This window comes from Amblyomma mixtum, chromosome 6, assembly GCF_055824585.1.
Source record: "Amblyomma mixtum isolate Tamu chromosome 6, ASM5582458v1, whole genome shotgun sequence".
NCBI classification, from domain to species: Eukaryota; Metazoa; Arthropoda; class Arachnida; order Ixodida; family Ixodidae; genus Amblyomma; species Amblyomma mixtum.
In genome coordinates this window covers 78063372-78076464 of record NC_143017.1, presented here as the reverse complement: position 1 = coordinate 78076464, position 13093 = coordinate 78063372, and the positions used below count along the sequence as shown (strand labels likewise).

Sequence of the window (13093 nt, the reverse complement as noted above, 5' to 3'; positions counted from 1 at the left end):
AGTGAAATTGGGTAAAAGTAAAAAAAAAAAAAGAAACACGAATTGGCGAAGGCATACGGCAGCTGGAGTGAAATAGACGCTTATGGAAAACGCCGTGAGGTGTTTCTTGAAGAGCAACACTCGGACCGCCATTCTTGAAGAGCAACACTCGGACCGCACGAGTGGCTTTCTTTCCTGCTCATTTCTTAGGCCTTTCTTTTCTCTCTCTCTCTGTCTCCATTCAGCTGCTCTCATTACCTTCGTCATCACGCACGCCACGCGCTCCCCTCCCTCAACGCAACGCGCATAGCGCTTTCCTAAGCCTCGCAACGAATGCACACTCCACAAAACAAACGGCGCACCCCGGTGGACGTGCGTGCGAGGTGAGCACAGAGACAGAGCCTTGACGTAACCGCACCTTCGTGTCACACACGCGCCGGGGGACCCTGCGGCCGTGCGACGCGCGAGCGGTGAGGGCGCCGGTGCGGAGCGGACCACTAACGCTTCATTAGCTGCGCGTCGAGCACGGCCCGCTAAAGCGGAGGAGGTCGGGAGCTCATCCAACCGAGTGCGCTAATGGTTTTCATTTTCCCATCAAGAGTTGTTGCGGGCCGAGACAATCTCGCGTCAGGTTGCGGCAACAATCTCGCTCGGAGCGTGAGCGCACGCGTCGCGCTGGGCGACCGACTATAGGAGAACGACGACGACGACGCGGTTGTTCTCACTGTTCGCGCCAGCGACATGCCCCACCGCGCCGCCCCTGTGCGCTTCCCCGCACCGCCCCTCGTTCTCCGGGCATACTTACACCGAGCAGTTTCATCCGCCCAGGCACATTTTTTTCTATTTCTCTCCAGCACACATGACAGACGCCACACACCTGCTCGTCGTTGGCAGCGGCGGAGCAGGCAGGGAAGGTCACGTGCGTTAAGCGACGCAATTTAGCGCGCCGCGCCGAGAACAGCGAGCGGCCGCCTGTTATACTGCGTGTCGCGGGAGGTGTGCGTACGGTCATCAGAGCTTCGGTGTGCGTCGCCGCTGCCCCTCTCGCGAACCGCGCTAACGTGCGAACGTGTCGCGCGCTCCGCTCTTGTTCCAGCGGGAGCGTGGCTACATCTGCCCGCTATATCTCCCCGCGCACGCAAGCCTCGCAGAATTGCCGCTTGAAAGCTGGCGCTTGCTATGGTTAAAAATACAGACTCCTAAAGTACACTGCGCTTCTTGAGTCCAAACCGAAAGGAGAATGAAACTCGAGCGAAGTGATGACCCCCCCCCCCCCCCCCCCCCCTGACAACAGGCATTTCCGAGAGGGGAGAGAGAACTGGCGTGATGGGATACTTGGGCTCTAATGCGAGAGTAATGGTGGCCTGCGGCCACAAAGGGTTTGGATGCAGATGGGAAGGAGGGCCGAACTACGCGTGCAAGCCCTACGACATGTGTTCAACTGGCTTCCAGTCCCGAGGTAACGTCCGAGGACACGTCCGAGAACGCGTCCGAGGACACTGGCGTAAGCATCAAGGAATAAATTTTTGCAAGATCGACAAGTCTCGCTGCTGAAAAGCGCGAGCAGGTCTTAGCTTTTGCTTATTAGGAAAACCGACGATGCCTAAACGCTGTCTCCATCGCTTCTGTTTAACCAATGGTTACGACAGCTATCGGCCTGCTTTGTCTCCTCCATCAATGCGCAGCTGCGGAGATATAAATCAGCAATTTGCAGGCTGACATGGGCGTCAATTAACACAGCGAGCTTCTTACTCCCATGCTCTGGGCCAGAATTAAAGGACTAAAAGGGGTACAGGAGATAGTCTTTAGTTGACTAACACCAAGCATTGCTATAGCTAAAATTGCAGCACTACTCCCATGGAAGCTAAGTGCAATGTGACATTAGCCATAGTTAGCCTCCTAATGGACTTACTAACGTCGTCGTGAGGGCTAAGTAATACAGTTACTGCAATTTTGCCGATTTCTGAATTAGAATGCAGTTTGCCCATCATCACAGTCCTCGACCGATCTACCGATCGTTCCAACCTTCTTAGCGTTAAGCGTTACCAAGAATGCGCGAACCGTCACGAGACAGCTGGCAAAAGGAATGCCACAGCCCCTGCCAGAATCCATTACTGTGTTGCCTTCGTAAGGAGATGCGCGCAGCGGACATCTTGTCGAGCTCAAACGCATTTAAACCCGTCTCGCGCGAACCGGTAGCTGCCGCGGGGTCGTTAAATGCGGTTACACTTTTTCAGCGCTTTCGCAATCCACTTTCCGAGCTGGGTCCCGCGGTGTGTGTGATTTAGAGCGACTCCGTGGCGCTAGTATTTTCCGCGCAAGCGACTGTGGAAACGCAGAGGCATAAGCGGAAGATTATCACACCCCCTCTCCCCTCTTCCTTCTTGCTCCTCGGGCGACCCACGTTTATACATACCTACATACCTGCCGCCTCCGCTGCCTGCAAATATGGAAATGAGAAGCCGGCGACACATTCCTAGATTAAGGGGATCTTTAGGCCAAACATGTGTCTCCTTCTTCGCACGACACGACGGTCAAAGCGGCTGCTGCTGCATACTTTAAAGCAGCGGGCGTCTCCGTATATACACTCGTGGAGTCGGAGGTACGGCTGGCATCCCTTCCATCCTTCCAAGGCCTGCCTGCCTGGCTGCCTAGCGGGGGAGAGAGCCGGCCAAGCGAGGCAAGCGTCGTGCGTCGAGCACTTTACCCTTGGGTGTCACCGAGCTTGCACGGAGAGAACGGGGGGGGGGGGGGGGTCCATGCAAATGACCCTCGCCGCTCCAGCAGCGCTCGAAGGAGGAGGCAGCGCTGCCAGTGGTTCCGCCTGTGCGCTGCGCAACCCGAAACGCGCCGGCAAAGCGACGCGTTGGATTTTCCGTCGAATGCCGCGTGAGAGCCACCAAACCAGGCGCACTAGCCGCTTGTATTCGTGTATACATGTAACCCGACTCCGGAGAGCAATCGCGACCGTGACCTGCCTTCTTGCACGATGTAACGTATGCGAGAAAAAGTGGTTGAGCGTGGCTGGCTCTTACCTATGTGCTTGCGATCCAGTGGGGCCGTTGGGAGGGTTGGCGCAGTAGGCACACGCCGTCCGTGCCAAGAGGTATCCACGAGGAGCCCGGCAAGATGCTCAATTATAATTCGCCCGCAGGTACACGTTGCACAGAGCTCACTGCGAACACACGCACACCAGCGCGAACAAAGCGTCTGCATTATTTCATCGCGCGCTGCGCGGTTGCGATTCGCATGGTTGGAGGTGTGCTGTGGCTCCCCTGCAGCGATCGATCCTTCGCGCATTCGGGGAATCGGAGACCGATATCTCAACCTGCTGATACCGGGATGCCGCCGAGTCATGCGGCTGGCGGGCGCCTGCTTAGCGTCCATTGGTTTGCCATCTGCGTCGTCTGCGTCGACGGGTGATACTCGGGTTAATGCAGAGTCATGTCCGCCCGTTGCGGAAAGGGGACTTGCGGATTTGGAACGCCGCTCGCAACATTTGAATACAAGTTTTTGATCAGTTACGGACGGTTTTATAAATCGCTGGGAACTGGAAAATTTCGGTAAAAGGGGGCGTGATCTGGTTCTTGCTCGGACGTTTTTCAACACTAGCTGCGCGGTAAATGCGTGACAGGTAGTAACGGCGGAAATAGACAGTGCCTACTTTCTCGGTATTACACTGTCTACTCTGTTTTCCACGCATGCCTTGTGGTGTGCCTTCCGTCTCTTCTACTGTTTTCTCTGCCTGGGTGATGTCCACTGAGATCTCATCTATATTGTCACCACGCGTGTTGGGTTGGCTACAGCCACATCTACAATTCCAGAACGTTGCCAGCCTCGGTGATCCTTTAGATCTGCACCCTTTAAGGAACCCCGAGGTTTATGGGACGTATCATTCTTTACCAACTAGTAAGGCACGTACAGTCTTTGTTAAAAGTAACCAGGCTGCATGGTTTGCTTCTAGCTTGTATAGTTGAGGCCTTGTGGCTTTCCTAAAGATCGAAAGGTGTTGGAAGGTAAGAAGACCCCCAGTCCTTACCTTTAACGACCATTTCAGCTTCAGGGAAGGTGTAAGGGCTCCACTGTACGAGCTAGAAGCAAACCACGCAGCCTGGTTACTTTTGACAAGGATTGTACATATTCGCACATTTCTGAAGCACGTATTTCTTGACACTGACAGCTCCATGGTCCACGGGGATGCGTTTTGCTTCTCGCTTGCGCGGGGCATTGCTTAACCAAGAGAGCAGGGCGTTGATCATGCTGACATCAGCAAGGCGCCCAGTTTGGTGATGAAGCCCGTGCAGGCTTCATGAAACCGTACTTTAGCGACGGCTGACACTGCCGTTGACAGATGAACCGTGTCTCGAGGTCTCGTCTCCGCTGATGTGGTCTCTGCGCGTCCATGCGCTCTCATGGAAAGGACTGCAACAGTGATGTATGAAGCAGCTCGCATCGTCTATTTGTGTTCCACAGGGGCTCTTCAGAGTCGGAAGAGCCGGACGACGCAATAACGTTATCGTTTCCTACAGTACCGTTAACAAACTTGGTGCGAATTCTTCATATATGCACGGCTTTCATGTGTCTCCATCTTTATTCTTTCTTTCCCTTCGTCCCCTTATTCCCTTCCTCAAGGCAGCCCACCCAACTGTTTAATATCTCTCTACTATCTCATATGCCACGTGTCTGTGTTTTGATACTATTAAATGGTTGCGTGGTTTCCACAGCAGAGTTTCTCAATATAACTTAGAAGGAAGGGAGGCGCTGTGATCGTTACCCACGGCAGAAGTGCCGGGAAAGGTAATTTTTTTTTCCCCGTTTCGCTGGCAATTTTCCGAAAAGGAGGATTCAGTTTTATGAATATAATTTTTATCTATGGAGAACCTCCCAGAAACACTTTGCCAATTTCCATACGCGCCTAATACAAAAATTTTAGTCGAAAAAAAATTGTGAAAATGAGAAACGTGTTATCAAATTAATCGAATCCGCAAATAATTTACAGATCACCGCTGCGTAGCTATATTTTATAAGCAGAATCCACGTTTTCGGCCAAACACTAATCGAGCGAAACACCATTTTCACATTTAGTAATAAGGGAGTACTGACGTTAAGATCCCCAGGTGGCCGAAATTACTCCGGAGCCCTCCACTACGCCACCTCTTTCTTCCTCTCTTCTTTCACTCCCTCCTTTATCCCTTCCCTTACGCAGCGGTTCGGGTATTCATCGTGATATGTGAGAGTTACTACGCCATTTTTTTTCCTCAAAACCAATTTTCAATTTTTAGTGGACGAATATTTCTTCCACTACGAAGTTTCTGAGAAAGCTGTATACATTTCCTTTGCAGCCGTATGGCTGCGTTTGGGTGGATGCCAGAGAATAATTCCTCCCTTATTACAAATCTACTCCACCTTGGGGGTTTCACATATTCATTTGACCAACACTGTTCCAACTTCGAGTTATTGATCATTTAGCTCTCGCCCTACAATGAGCCTGATGTCCCGGTTAGCTCACTTGGTAGAGTGGCTGCTCCGGTGAAGCGATGGTTCCGAGTTGTAACCCCGGACAGGAGGAATTTTTGTTTTAACCACGAAAATTCTCAGAAAGTTTTCCTTTGTAGCCGTATGGCTGCGCTTAGGTGGATGCCAGTGAGTAATTGCTCACTAACTATAAATCTTCTCCACCTTATGGGATTCTCCTAAACATGTGACCGAATTTCACATTTCCCGGCATTCCTAAAGTGGATAAAATGCCCTGTAAGAAACTCGCTTAGACAAACGATCTCCTTATCCTAAAGGTTAACTTGAGAAGCTGTATGGATTCTACGTACTGCCTCTTGCAACACCTACAGCGCTAGGCAACTTGACCGGCTGCTGTAGCGCTGCAATAGGGGGCTACATCGCCTAAGCTCTACAGTTGAAAGAAAATACCTTGTCCGTTGTTCAGTGTCGAAACCGGCTGTTTCGCTCCAAGCACGTCTTGAGCACGCTGGGAAACTTTTTTTGCTGGGACAAGGTAATGATGTATCCGTACCATGGCGGAAATGAGTTGCAAAAGAAAGTACTTAGCTAATGAATGACATGGGCCGCAATTAGTGCGCGGAGAAGACCTCCAGCCTAGCGAGCTCTGTCGCTAGCAGGTGTTGCGCAGATCCTCCATAGTGGCAGGTGGATCTAGCATAGGGTGGCCGGCTGTGCTGCTATTCGTTTGAAGTGATAAGGCAGGGGACGATCCCGGTAGTTTGAAGCATACCATTTTTATTAGCGGCGTGAAGCAGGCTTCAAGCAAGCTGTCGCATCGTCTTCCCCAAGAAATCGGCCACCGATTAAGTTACAGTCGCGGGCTGAGGTGAAAATCAAGCCATCGACCTAGCCATTCCAAATTAATCGTCTTGGCTAATTGTACCAGATGTCCATCAGCGTCAGTATCGATATTTGACCTCTCGTTATCTGGAGTGCCAACATCAATATATACATATCTGACACTCTTGTCTCGATATCTGATATCCGGAATCCTGGATTACACTTTTGTCTTTTTTTCAATGCGTTTTAAATAACCGAGGCAGGTTTTGATGTCTCTAGCCAAAGCTCGGCTGGAGCTAAACTTGACACAATCAAAATTTCCACACTGATTATAGATGATGAAGTTACCAGGTCCTGGTAGTTGCATGAAAATGAAACTGTTCTCTTTTTTTCCTTTTTTTTCCCCGCTGCCTATAAGTTCAGTGCAGTTGCTGAGCCTGAGTTGCTGGGGTTTCTTTCAGAGCTTGACTGCAGACATTAAAATTTTAATTAGACTTCTCGTGACGATAACGGCAGATGCCTGCCTCCTACCACCGGATTCCTGCTCCATAGCTTCATTTTTCTCAGTGATCACTTTTAGGAACCGATAAGTTACAACAAGTCGCTCTTTTCACTTCGCCGTCATCACTTGACGCTGAATTTGGATATACCTACGGCAGAGCTTCAACTCGACCGAAGATGCCAGCCGTATACCCCTTGATGACATGCTCATAGTGTACATTCGTCCACTGTTCTTTGGAAAAAAACTTCGAAAATGAGTCATTTTTGACGACTCCGAAGACACAAGAAAGCTCTTCAGAACAAGCCAGACTTCTCGACTCACAGCTTTTTATTTGGCAACGACATCCATGTACAAAATATCCTCTTACAAACTCCTCAATACATTTTGTGTGTGTTTCTTTTTTGTTTTTATTCCCAAACATTTCTTTCAAAGGTGTAAACTCTAGCCACACTCGTTCACCAGCTGCTAAATGCGCGCTCAAAACAGCACTGGCTGCGCACGTGGCTCGTTAGAAAAAAAAAAAAAAAAGAGGCTTGAGCGGCGTGGTCCGGCCTACCCCAATACTACAATCGGGTCGACAATAAGTACCGCGCAAAACACGCTGCGTTGCCCACAGCGGGGCGAACGCCAATATCACAACTGCGCATATCACACTTCTGACGCTCCGACGTCGAACCGCGCGGTCCGCAAGGCCTTTAAGACACCTTCGCAGTTGTTCGATAATACCGGGCCAAGACGCGTGCAGCTTTAACCCATTCACGTGCACGATCCGTTCTTCACGCGTGCGTGATTCCGCGAGACCAGCTGCGAGAGCAGTATGAACCCATACGACCGCACTGACTATGCAGGCCAGTGGTGACAAAAACAAAACAAAAATTACAGAAACCTTGCAGACACAAATTAAACGTGGGCCCAGCGGGGCTACTCTATAAATGTCCGGTGGGATTTCATTTCATTATTACGAAGAACGTCACATGCGAGCAAAGACAACGAGCTAGACAAATTTCAAAACGCAGGCGCATGGTGAACACCAAGAACAAACAAAAGCAAAAGCCAAATGCGATATACGAACGAAATCAAGTGGTACCGAAATGAGGCAGGCACCAAAGCAGCGATTTTACTCGCACCAGGAAAAGCAGGATCTCTGGGCATTCACATTTCGACGCGGGTCCAAGCCGCAACGCGATTGTACAGGCACGAACTAACTTGCGAAGGCTCTTCAGTCGGATCCCCGCAGTACACAGTCAGAGCAAGGTATCACAATCGTCACGAAAAAAAAAATTCCTACTCTTGTTACGGGGTTCCAGCACAAACAGACCGGGAAACCCTCGTGCATAAACCAAGCTCTGCAACACCAGGAAGCCCTCTCTTTCTCTTCTTGGCGCGCAGTTCATAACATCACAGCGTTCGCTTCAGTGCATATATATTTAAGGGGAGAATATCATTCCCCCTTTCCCTTCTTGATTTAAGTCAAACGGCGGAACCTCTCAAGAGACGTAAGCCTGCGTTGCGTTGGTCGTCTGCAGACTCATCTTGGAAGGCGTGAATGTCCAGACAGCTGAAAGAAATTTTAAATTTTATACACAGGAAACTTATAGAAGAGGATGTTTGGCTGCACATCGATGCCGCAGCGAACTAGTTTGCGAAATGAGTGGTTACCGTTTCACAGCCGTCGGCTGTTTGGTGCCATTTGCACCAAGAAAGGTTGGTTTGGTTTATGGGGTTTAACGTCTCAAAGCGACTAAGGCTACGAGAGACGCCGTAGTGGAGGGCTCCGGAAATTTCAACCACCTGGGGTTCTTTAACGTGCACTGACATCGCACAGTACCCGGTCCTCTAGAATTTCTCCTCCAAAGAAATTCTAGCCGCCGCGGCCGGGATCGAACCCGCGTCTTTTGGGTCAGCAGCTGAGCACCATAACCGCTGAGCCACCGCGGCGGCGTGCACCAAGAAAGGCTTCAGGTCTATGTGATGGGGAGACGTCAAATTTCACTCTAGCATAAAAAAAAAAAAATGGAAATGTCCTCACAGGAAGTGTATAGACTAAAGCGTCCGGCTCTTGAGAGGTTTCGTCGCATGCGACCAGATATTTCTTTCACTCAACTCTGTGCGTGGCACACAATGGCGACTATCGTCGCAAAACTCAGCTCACTGACTTTGATGGTAAACAACAAACAAACAACGCGCTGACGAATCGCTCCACTATGATACGGAGACGCGCGCATCACACTTCTACGTGGTCTCATGAACATCACGCGTGAAAAGATAAAAAAAGGCAACGCCAGTGTTGACTTCGGAGTCCCATGAATAAAGCTCTCGGTAGACGTGCTCTCAGCCCGCCGCCTCCGGGACGTGGCGCTTGGAGCGCAGCGCGGCTGATTGCACGTTTACACGAGACAAGCGCAGAAGCGAGGGCGAAGCTACGACTAGAAAGGAGACAGTGTTGTTGATTCGCCAAACGAGAGCACCGTGGCGCAAACGAACGGACTTGGCGCCCTGTCTGCTTATGTGTACTGTCAGGCAGAGAGAATAAAATAAAAGGATAAGAACGGATAACACATAAAGCCTTGCGCAGTTTCCATCACAGTTGCCAATAAAGAATAACTTTGGCTACTTTTAGCTCGTCTCGCGACATTGCACTCGTCTGGCAACAATATATCTGCCTTTTTTTTTGGCACAGAGTTCCCAAGTGAAACGCAAGGTTGCTTACATTGAAGTGATACTACCGCCTACATGCATGAAATGGACGTGTAGTTGCTTACTGATGCATGTGATGGTAAAATTCACGAACGTGTTGCGCAACGATCTTTGTGAGGTGAACTTGATTTCACCACATCGCCCTGCAAACGTGTAGGACTTATTCTCTCATCAGCGTACGTTTCAGTAAATCTCCCGCATCAGCGAACTTGACACTACAGTCGAAGTAAAAAGTTCTTCGCCGAATGTGCATTAGTACAAAAGCGCAACAATTGCTTCGAAGAAAGACGCGTTGCACCGTTGGCGTAAATGAACAACGTTACAAGACGTGTGTCATATGTTGCGTTATGCGACAAAGCGATGAAAAATGGCCGAAATGGTAGTTTGATCTCAAGAGCTTGGACCTGAGCCAAGTGCTTTTTGACACGGCTGTGAAGTTAAATTAAGTGAATCCTTTCGTAAGAACGATTCCCCAAAAATATACACTGAGGCACGAGTTTCGGGGGACATTGTTCCTGCCGGGTGAAAAGGTCCATTAAAAATGAAAGACATCAGTAGCATTGAATGAGCGCACAGAAAAATGTATCAGGGGTGAGTTCCCATTGCTGTTGCGACACTGATTACCGGATGAACGCGGTGCAATTCAAGACACTCCCCCTATTTTCCCTCCATTTTTTTTTTGTCGCAGAGTAATGCATGTTTAAGCATGGATCGAGAGAAAATTACCACGACAGCGCAGAACGCAGAGCTGTGCTTTCAGAAAGTTAACTTGCTAGTTACGAAGCCTTTTGCTATGTAGCAACCATGAACTACTTTTCTGTTTACTGTTCATTACACCTGCTTGCTCATTAATTAAGGCAGCGGCGCCAGCCACCGTCAATACGCCGTACAAAAAACCTTGCGGCTCACTTGGGAATGTGCAAAAAATTATAAATTTTTTTTAACAAAAAAAGTCATGGGACTCCCTGGAAGTCACCTTCTGCTCCAGCGACCACGGTACAACAAACAATATACAAGCTGTAAACGACGCAATACTCTTTGACACTTTGGTGCATACGGAACACAACGCTGCTTAAGATCAGGGCAGGTTGCTTCCAACGTGACTGGCGAGCGACACTGGGTCGTCACAAACTCTGGATTAGCGCCGTCCTATCACATCTCTACGCAGCTTCATCGCAACAGCGAATTCTATAATGCACTTCGCTTTTCACAGGCACTGAACCAGTCACGTAGCGAGGGGAAAAAAACAGTATTTCTATCAAGCTCTTCGTCAACCATTTGTATTGATCATGTATTGATCAACATTGATCATGTATTGATCAATGTATTGATCATTTCCTTCCTCGGAGACAGGCAGTAAAAAATGCAAATGAAAAAGGCCTCGCTACGTGCCCCGGTATCGGAATCCTTGCGCAACACACGGGGATCCGACAATCGAATACAAACATCACGTGATAAACTCCTCACACCTCCTTCGCATAAAAATCAAGCACACACACACACACAAATGTCTTCATTTCGGTTTCCTTCTTGTTATGTTTTTTTTTGTTTCATCTCAGCACTGCAGCCTCGGTTACTAGAGCCAACCAAAACAGGCAGTCGCCTAACATTTTGCCCATACACCGTACGTACACTTTAGTACACACACGCACACACAGATACACTAACATCCAAAAAGGCGGTACAGGAGACGGGCAGATTATTTCTTTGTTTTTCCACACGCGGAGAAATATGGCGACCACCGGAAGGAAGGCTGGGGGGTAAGTGGGCGTGAGGGGAAGGAGGGGGAGAAGGGTGGGGGAGAGGGCATGAAAACAAGCTGAAGCGCGCGCGGGAAGGTACAGAGTGGGAGAGCCCTGCGCTCAAAGACACTCGGCTCGCACGAAAAACCGACGGATGGGTTTACAACAACACACGACTGGATAGTAGTAATGACGAGCGTTTCACGACATCCGGAAAAAACGGACTGGTTCTACAGCGTTTACAAGCTTAGGGTGGAGTCGAACGTAGATCTGCCCGGCGCTCCTAGAGTCGTGTGGACTGCGACCGCGTCCTCCAAGTCGTGGGTCTAGTCAAAGAGGCCATGTATACACGTCAGTCAGGTTCGAGATCTCTCCTCGGCTAAAAAGGTGAACCGCGTTTTCTTCATGGCCCTTTGTGCAAACTGGTTTCTCCGACGGCAGCCGGGGGCGGGGCGCCCGCGACTGCAATTTAAACAGGTGTCCGACACGTCGCTACATATTACCTTTTTGTTTGTTTGTTTTACATCGAAAGCAGCGTCCAGTATCTTACACCACAGAAAGAAAAAATATGTGTTTACATTCGTTACAAACTCTGCCCGGACGGCGCCTCAGTGCACAGGTTCGTTTGTGAAACAACAGCTTTACAATAAGCCTGCCTGGGTGCTATGTCGGCTTTAGCAAAGCATACTTGAAGAGAGACTGCTAACAACATGGAACACGGCGACTTTTCAATGAACCGCAATAAAAGGAACGCTGAAATAAAGTGTAAAGTTTTGCTGTGAAGACAATTTAAATATCTTCACTCTGATCAAACGCTGCCACATTTTTCTTAGTGAAGCTTGCAAGGAAACATTCTTTTTACAGGGCCCGCCGCGATTCTGCTTTAGAACCACGCCTTCTCTTTTGAACCAGATTCTTCAAAGCCAAAAACAAGACATTCTGTCGCACGCGAACACAATCACCACCTGAATAGTGTGTGTTCTTTTGCGTCACCCGCAAAACACAATCACCACCTCAGTAACGTGCGTTCACTTTTGTCACTCGGGTTATGAACTAAAGAATGCGGGCTATAACATCGTTTCGTACACAGGCAGTCAAGGGAGCAGCCGAACACCAAACCCCACGCAGTGAGACGCCGTCTCAGCAATGTGTCCCTTAAATTATAAGCGTCACACACGTCACACATATGGCATGTACAGGGGGCACAATTTGCATAAGAGGCATACAATAGGCCAGGAGCGCGACACACACGGAAACCACTTGAACTGACACGAACTCCCACCCAGACGCACACTACTTAACAGTGATGGCCTCGGTCACGAGACCCACCACGATGCGGAAAGAGAAAAAAAGAGTTACAAAACCCTAGAATAGATGGAAAAAGGCAATCTCACAACGTTTGTGCGTTTCACTGCGCTCCTTACTCTCAAGGTCGCTGAGTACACAGCCTGGTGTACTGTGTCCGAAAATGTCGGCGACGTCAGCGGCGTTTTATGTAGCATTTTATGCGTTTTATGTATTATGTAGCATGTAGGCAGTTGCTCCGTTCTCAGCACGAGTTAACGGGCGACTTTTAATGTAGAGACCACACGAGCACCACACCAGCGGGTTTACTTGGAAAGCGAGACTAGAGCGGCCCCCCGAAGGCGTCGTAAGAATAAGCCTTCTGAAGACTTGCAGTCCGCCGCTATTCGTACAACGATTACTCCCTCGAAGCACTCGATTTCTCTCGGGCGCTATCCTTATGATTTCGGCTCGTAGGTTCGGCGTGACTCAGTAAATGTAGGAATACGATAAGACCGTTTCTCGTCTCTTATCAAGCTGACATAGTCTCAAGCTCACCTGCACTCATTCCAGTCAATTGAAATTGATGAGT

The 13093-nt window shown here is 49.5% G+C and overlaps 1 long non-coding RNA gene across 1 annotated transcript in view; it reads left to right on the top strand.

The window, feature by feature from the left end:
* The window catches only part of LOC149339464 (uncharacterized), a 204510-nt gene that overhangs the window by 138083 nt on the left and 53334 nt on the right, over positions 1–13093 (top strand). The window lies entirely within an intron of this gene.